This window comes from Myotis lucifugus, unplaced genomic scaffold, assembly GCF_000147115.1.
Source record: "Myotis lucifugus unplaced genomic scaffold, Myoluc2.0 scaffold_165, whole genome shotgun sequence".
Lineage (NCBI taxonomy): Eukaryota > Metazoa > Chordata > Mammalia > Chiroptera > Vespertilionidae > Myotis > Myotis lucifugus.
Window position 1 is genome coordinate 1,052,930 of NW_005871213.1, and position 6,913 is coordinate 1,059,842.

The following is a 6,913-nucleotide window of genomic DNA, read 5'->3' on the forward strand; positions in this document are numbered from 1 at the left end:
GAGCCCGGAGAGCACGCACACAGCTGCGGTGTGACCGGGGACCTGAGCCAAGCTCCCTGCGGGTCCTCAGGACAGGACCATCCCGCCAGCCGCGGGCGGGAAACCCGCACCCCACGCGCTCCAGGCACCGCGTGCACAAGGGCGTCCTGTCAGCTCTACACACTGGTTTTCCTGTTGCTCTTTCCCAGGGACGCGGGCTCTACCATGAACTCCTTCAGACCCGAGACCTGGAGCCACGTCTGTGTTGTTGCCAGGAGACAACCAGAACTGCTGACCACCCAGGATATTTTTTTTTTAAATCTTGCTATTACTTTAATGAAGAAATAGCATGTAATGCAGCAAACGCAAAAGGGACTTTTTTTTCCAATATCACTCTTGCAAAGAACAAATTTTCTTCCCAGTTCATGTCCAGATAGCATACATTGTACAGAATTATAACTGTCGAAAAGGTGTGCTGTCTAGTTTTTTACTCTTAATTACATGCCTGTATCATTTTATATCCAGTATTATTTTACATGCTGTTCTATAGTCTTTTAGATTATATGTTTAAATGGTTATAAAATATTTCATCAAAAAGAAGAATCATCTGAAAACATTTGGCTATCCTTGGGAATTCTAGTTGCTACATATTCAGAAAATTTTGCTTTCATTGAATACAAGTAGAAAACAAACATCTTCAGTGGGTAACAGTGGCCAAATTTAACGTCTCTTCCAGGCACTTTAAAAGGCCTGAATGAAAAGAATATCGTAAAGCACTTAGAGCCCCATCAACCCCACAGAAGAGAAGAAATATGGGACTGGGTTTTCTGGAGAAATTGCCCTTCATGGTGGAGGATGATGAATGACAAGGCTTCAGGCAGATCAGATAACCTGAAGCAGAGAGAGTGGTACCGAGATTGGAAGGTTCATTAACGAGCCTGCGGTCCCATCCGCACAGCATCACGTCCCAGGGGCCGTCGCGGGTCATGACATATAGGCACTTGCAATTCCCTCCTGGGACTGTTTTTTTTTTTTATCTTGAATTATTTACCACCAGATTTCCTGACAGTGGGGATAGGCTAATTATGTGGGTTTTGTATGGGGTGGGGTGTTCTGAAATTGTAATTCACCCAAGAGATTGAATGGGTCTGACAGAGCCACAGCCCGTAAATAACTACAATCAGTGTCTTTATGGGATCATGCAAGTTTCCTGGCATGAGAGACCACACTGGCAGAGAGAACAGCGCGTGGGGTGCGCTGTGGGACAGATTGCCTCTGGTTCCTGTAAGGTGGCATTTCTTTCAGGTACATTAGGCCCCATCATTACGGTGAATGCTCTCCGTGGGGGGAAATGGATGACAGGATTCTCAAGCAGGCAAAAGCGAGATGGCTTTTCATCAAAGAGTGTGTTCTAGCCCCAGAAACCGTACATACAGAAGGTGGCCCCGTGAGGAATAATTACGATTTGAATGTGCAGACCCAATAGCGCGTGGCCTTTCAAAGATTCTCCCTGTCACCTTCCGAAGGGGGTCCGGACTCCGCAGCCCGACAGAGAAAGCAGGCCCCTCGTGAGCGGACTCCCGCCTCCTTCTCCAGCCTTCTCCCTCAAGCCCCCATGAAACACTGCTCTCTGGGCTGTACCACACTATTTGCAGTTCCCAAACATGGCATGTTTTCTGTTCTGGGCCCGTTTTTCTTCCTTTTTCCCGTGCCCGGAATTCTTTCTTTTGCATCTGCCTTGCAGAACCGAGCGCTCAATGGCTGGGTTAGAATCTGGGCTCCTTTGCAGCCCATCCAGACTGCCCCCCACCAGGCAGATGCCTCTTCACCCACCTTTCTCACGGCACCCGTTCCCCTGCAATGCCAATGTGAATGACTGTCTCTGCAATGAAGCATGGGCTCTTTTAGGACAAGGACACAGTCTCCTCTTCCCTTTCCCCCCAAAACCTGCCAGAGGGACAGACACGTGACAGGTGGTCTGACACATGATAGGTGGTTTGGACGAAGAAAGCAGATGATGCCACAAAACCCAAGCAACACTCAAAATAACGCGTGTCCAATAAACCAGACATGAACTCCAAATCAGATATGAAAACACAGGGCTGGTTTTGCCATAAGACAAAATGACAACAGATGCCATGGAAACTAACCGTGTCCTGTAGGGTTTGAGCTGGCCACTATAACTGAGAACTGTGCAAAGTATTAGGTATCGAACTAGTTACACATTCGTGGGTACTGTGTTCCTTCCACCTGGAATTTTCTCGCCTCTACATGTCCAAACCTCACCCTTCAGTCAAGGTCCAGTTCACCCACCAGCTCCCCTGTGAGGTTTTCAACGTTAATGTCACCTCACCTTCCTCTGAGTCCCTATAGCACTTTAACTGCTTTTCTCTGTGGCACTTACAACTGTCTCCCTCGCATCATAATCACTTATGTAATTGATTATGTAATTCATGGATGTGATTAAGACAGATGTTTCTCACTAAATTAGAACTTAAGGGCAGTATTTGCTGTGCTGTTCTGGTGATCAATTTCTGCGTAACTGCCCCACTCCCCCGAAAGCATCTTACAACAACCATTTCTTTCTCATGATGTCAGGGGATCAGGCATTTGGGAATCGCTCAGTTGAGTAGCTCTGGCTGAGAGTTTCTCCTGTTCTCCTAGGACAGTGATGGCGAACCTATGACACGCGTGTCAGAGGTGACATGCAAACTCATTTTTTTGGTTGATTTTTCTTTGTTAAATGGCATTTAAATATATAAAATAAATATCAAAAATATAAATCTTTGTTTTACTATGGTTGCAAATATCAAAAAATTTCTATATGTGACACGGCACCAGAGTTAAGTTAGGGTTTTTCAAAATGCTGACACGTCGAACTCAAAAGGTTCGCCATCACTGTCCTAGAAGGCAGACAGTGGCTGGAGCTGGGCTGTGGAGGGATTTCCTCCAGGTGAGTTAGCTTGGGCTTCCTCACAAGATGGAAGCCTCAGCCTTCTTGTATCAGCTCAATGCTCCCTGGTCAAGAGAACCAGAGGCCGAATTGCATGTATGACCTCCCCCTCCCGGAAGCAGAGGGGCTGTGCTCTATTAGTTAATCCCGTTGCAATGGCCTGAATAAGTTCAAAGGGGTGGTTATAGACTCTACCTCTCTGCAGGGGAGATGGAACATTCTGGAAGAGTATCTGGGGCAGGAAATAGTGTTGTGGCCATTTTTGGAATATGCAAACTGTTTAACGCATATATATTTTTTTAATATGGAACACTTCATGAATTTGCGTGTCATCCTTGCACAGGGGCCATGCTAATCTTCTCTGTATCGTTCCAATTTTAGTATATGTGCTGCCGAAGCGAGCACCATTTTACGCATATTTTTATTCTTATTCCTGAACACTGGTCCTATGTGCCTGGACTGGAGCTCAGTAAATGTCTTTGGAATGGATGGATTCATGATTGCCGAGTTACAACAATGACTGAGACTAAATGTTTGAGCCAGCAAGCTTCCCTTATCGCATCCTCACTGTCAATGAGCTGCTTGTCCGCAAGGGGGGGACACAGAAGAGGCAGGTTTCTTTGTCCCTAAGGATTCAGAAAAATTGCATATTACTCCTCCCAAACAAACAAAAGTCAGGCCAAGCAAATGTCAATTTCAATTATTTTAGTTGTTTTTTGGGTCCTAATTAGAAAAGTATTTGATTATTCCTCTGACTTTCCTAAGAGTTTCTTTCCTTTTTTATTTTTTTAATACATTTTTATTGATTTCAGAGAGGGAGAGAGAGATGGAAACATCAACGATAAGAGAGAAACATTGATTGGCTTCCTCCTGCATGTCCCATACGGGGGATCGAGCTGGCAACCTGGACATGTGCCCTGCCTGAAATTGAACTGTGACCTCCTGGTTCAGCGGACAACACTCAACCACTAAGCCATGCCAGTGAGTTTTGCTTTGTTTTTTTAATTTATGGTTCTAATATCTACCCCGTTGATAGTTTCTAAATATTTCAATATTTTTCAATTACTTAGGTGAGTATTGCTATAGCCCATATGGGTGTGCTGTGTATCTCTCTGTGTGTGTGTGTGTATTAGTTGTCAAGGCAAACATTTTTTCCCTGTGACAAGAGTAAATTTCACTGAGTTCAAGAATGTTCTGCACAGCTATTCTATGTTTTGAAACATGCATTTGTGCAGTGTATATGTGGGTATTTTAATTCTGCATTTAAAGAAACACATTAAAACACACTATACACACACACACACACACACACACACACACACACTCACTCTATATATACAAATACTGGTATATATTTGAGCAGAAAACCTAAAGTAACAAACTCCCATATTGTTTGTTTACAAGTTCTCTGACCAGCAGTTTGAGGAACGTATTCCCTTTTACCAAAAGTTACGCCCTAATGCTGCCTCCTCTCATAACACGTCAGTTTCTCGAGTGCAGGAATTAGATCTGACGTTCACTATAACCTGGGCGGAGCCTCCGTATTCAGTGAGTGACCAGCTGACCAAATGAGCATGAATGTCAGTGAGACCAGCAAAACACGACCTGACGCACAAAAGGACGCAGATCACAAAATCCAGCCAGAGATTACTAGTGAGTCATACCAGACAAAGCCTGGTTTCACAGTGAGCTTGGGGATTAGGAGGTCAATGCAAACACAATACTATAATGTCTGAATTTTTATTCCTCATTGTAGATATTTTTTTTGCTTGCCATGAACATCATAAAAAAGTATGTAACATTTGGAGGATAAACATTTAGAACTATACAACCTGCTCCAGAAGATTCTGGTTCCGTCTACAAGCAAGTAAATCTACAGGCAAGTAACGGAGAGGCACCCCACGGGATTGTGTAAGTGGACACCAAATTGAGCCTCTGTGTTCAGATTGGCAAAACTATCTAGCATTTCCTACCTCTTAGGTAATTAAAAAAATGAAAACCTATAATATCCACAAGAGCACTTTAAATGTCAGTGAGCACAATACAATGTGAAAGATGATTGCAAAGGGTTATAATTATAGCTGTCCTATGCATATTTTAGGTACCGCTAGCTAATCGTCGAGACCCTCCAAAATCAGAGCCATCCACTCCCTCCCAACGGAGGCTCTAACTCCAATTAAGCAAAATGCATCATTCCCTCCCACACGCACCAAGTCCATATCCAAGTTCCACCCCTCCCCTGACCCCGCCTCAGTTTTCATTGTCTGGGATTTGCTCCCATCTTTTCTATCCTGACGGAAGTTTTATCAATTTTACAAATTTGTTAAGCCCCAGTTGCAATTTCACATCCTCCCACATAGCCTTCTCTTTTATGGATTGTATAATTGAATAAAGGGTATAGTATAAGTAACCAGGATAGAGGTAATTCCACTGGGGCAGCTTACTAGTTTAGAGTCCTTGGTCAAAACGCTGGGCCTCCCTCGTATATAATGAGGCTAAGGAATATCTCTTACTGGGTCTCATCCAACCAGATCAGTCAGTCAGTCGGTCAGTGAGGCAGTCCACCCCAGACACTCTACTAGGAACAGCGGAAAATAACGATGAATGTGGCAAAGCTCTGTCCTCAGAGAGAGCAGCCTCCTAGGAGAGACAGATAATTCAGCTAACAAGAACACCATTGATTCTTGGGTACACCAGCTCTGGGAGGACAGAGTGACATGCCAGGTATTTTCAAAAAATATTTATCTTAATAATAAGATGGATCCACACACCGCCAAGAAAGAAGGTTTAGTTAAAGCCTGAGTTCACCTGCTATCGGTAAAATACATGCAGGAGGAGAAATGCCAAACATAGGGGAAGCTCTTTCAAATCAGCGTTGACACGTCAGTGTGCGCCTCGTCCCCTCCATCAGTCCGCAAAGGGGACTGATGGAACCTGAAGGAGGGGGTGGAGGGTGGTCAAGAATCATGTGTCTTCTGGGTGATGGAGACAGACATCATGTCCACTTGCCATGTGGAAAAGTAGAAGCAAAGTGAGTGATCTACCTTGTTTTTAATGCGAGCAGATGGCGAGGTCATGGGAACTGGTGTAGAGCATTAGCCAACTGTCCCTTCAAATTAAGGACTTTTGAGAATTAAAAGAGTTCTGAGAAACCCCCAGGATTCAGAAGATTGTATGTTCTCGCTGAGTGATCAGCCATTCCTTGTGAACATTAAGCCACAATGAATAGATAAGGGCATGGCTGATTGCTTCGATGAAATGCAGGTATTGGGATTCAAGGTAACATGTGGTGGAAGAGATACAATGAGAGACAGCAAGAATTTCCCACTGAGCTGCCGTCTACTTCATGGAATCACAGGCTTTCAGGAATCGCAGAGATAGCTGGTAGAAGTAAAGAAGCCTTCAAAGTGAACGAGTTTGAATTATGTTTCAAAGTTTCTTGGCTTTCTGCAGTATATTCAGAATTGCACCATCCTTATATATAGGGTGTTCCCCAAAAGTGTATACACACTTGAACAGATGATAGCTCAATTTTGAAAATGAAATGTATTTTAATAAACACCACCTTTAAAATTTTTCAAAGTATATGTATATAAATTTTTAGGACACTCTATATTGAAATGATTAAGCATCTACCCTAAATAATGCAATTTAGCTTTAAAATGAATTAATTGATCTAAAATTTCATGAGGCTTTTGCCTACATCTACAAAAATATGTATGTATTGACATAATATATATAAATATAGATGTAAATGTAAGTATTTGAGTCATTATTAAATAAACAAAATAAAATGGCAGATTATGCTTTTATATGACCTCAGAAACCATTACTTACCCTGGTAGAAAGTAACTTTACTTTGTGGTCTGTTTTAGAAACCACAAAAGATAAGAGATACCCAAGATATTTACACTAAGTCACTGTGTATGAATATTTTATACAAGAAGATTTTAGATTGGTAATTTGGAGTTAACATGAAAA

At 42.9% G+C, this 6,913-nt stretch overlaps 1 non-coding gene across 1 annotated transcript; it reads right to left on the bottom strand.

Moving 5' to 3' along the window:
- Nucleotides 1–3,230: 3,230 nt before the first annotated feature.
- Nucleotides 3,231–3,337, bottom strand: LOC111827444. Its single transcript, XR_002831024.1, has one exon. It is a non-coding gene; the product is annotated as a U6 spliceosomal RNA (small nuclear RNA).
- Between the last annotated feature and the right edge of the window lie 3,576 nt (nt 3,338–6,913).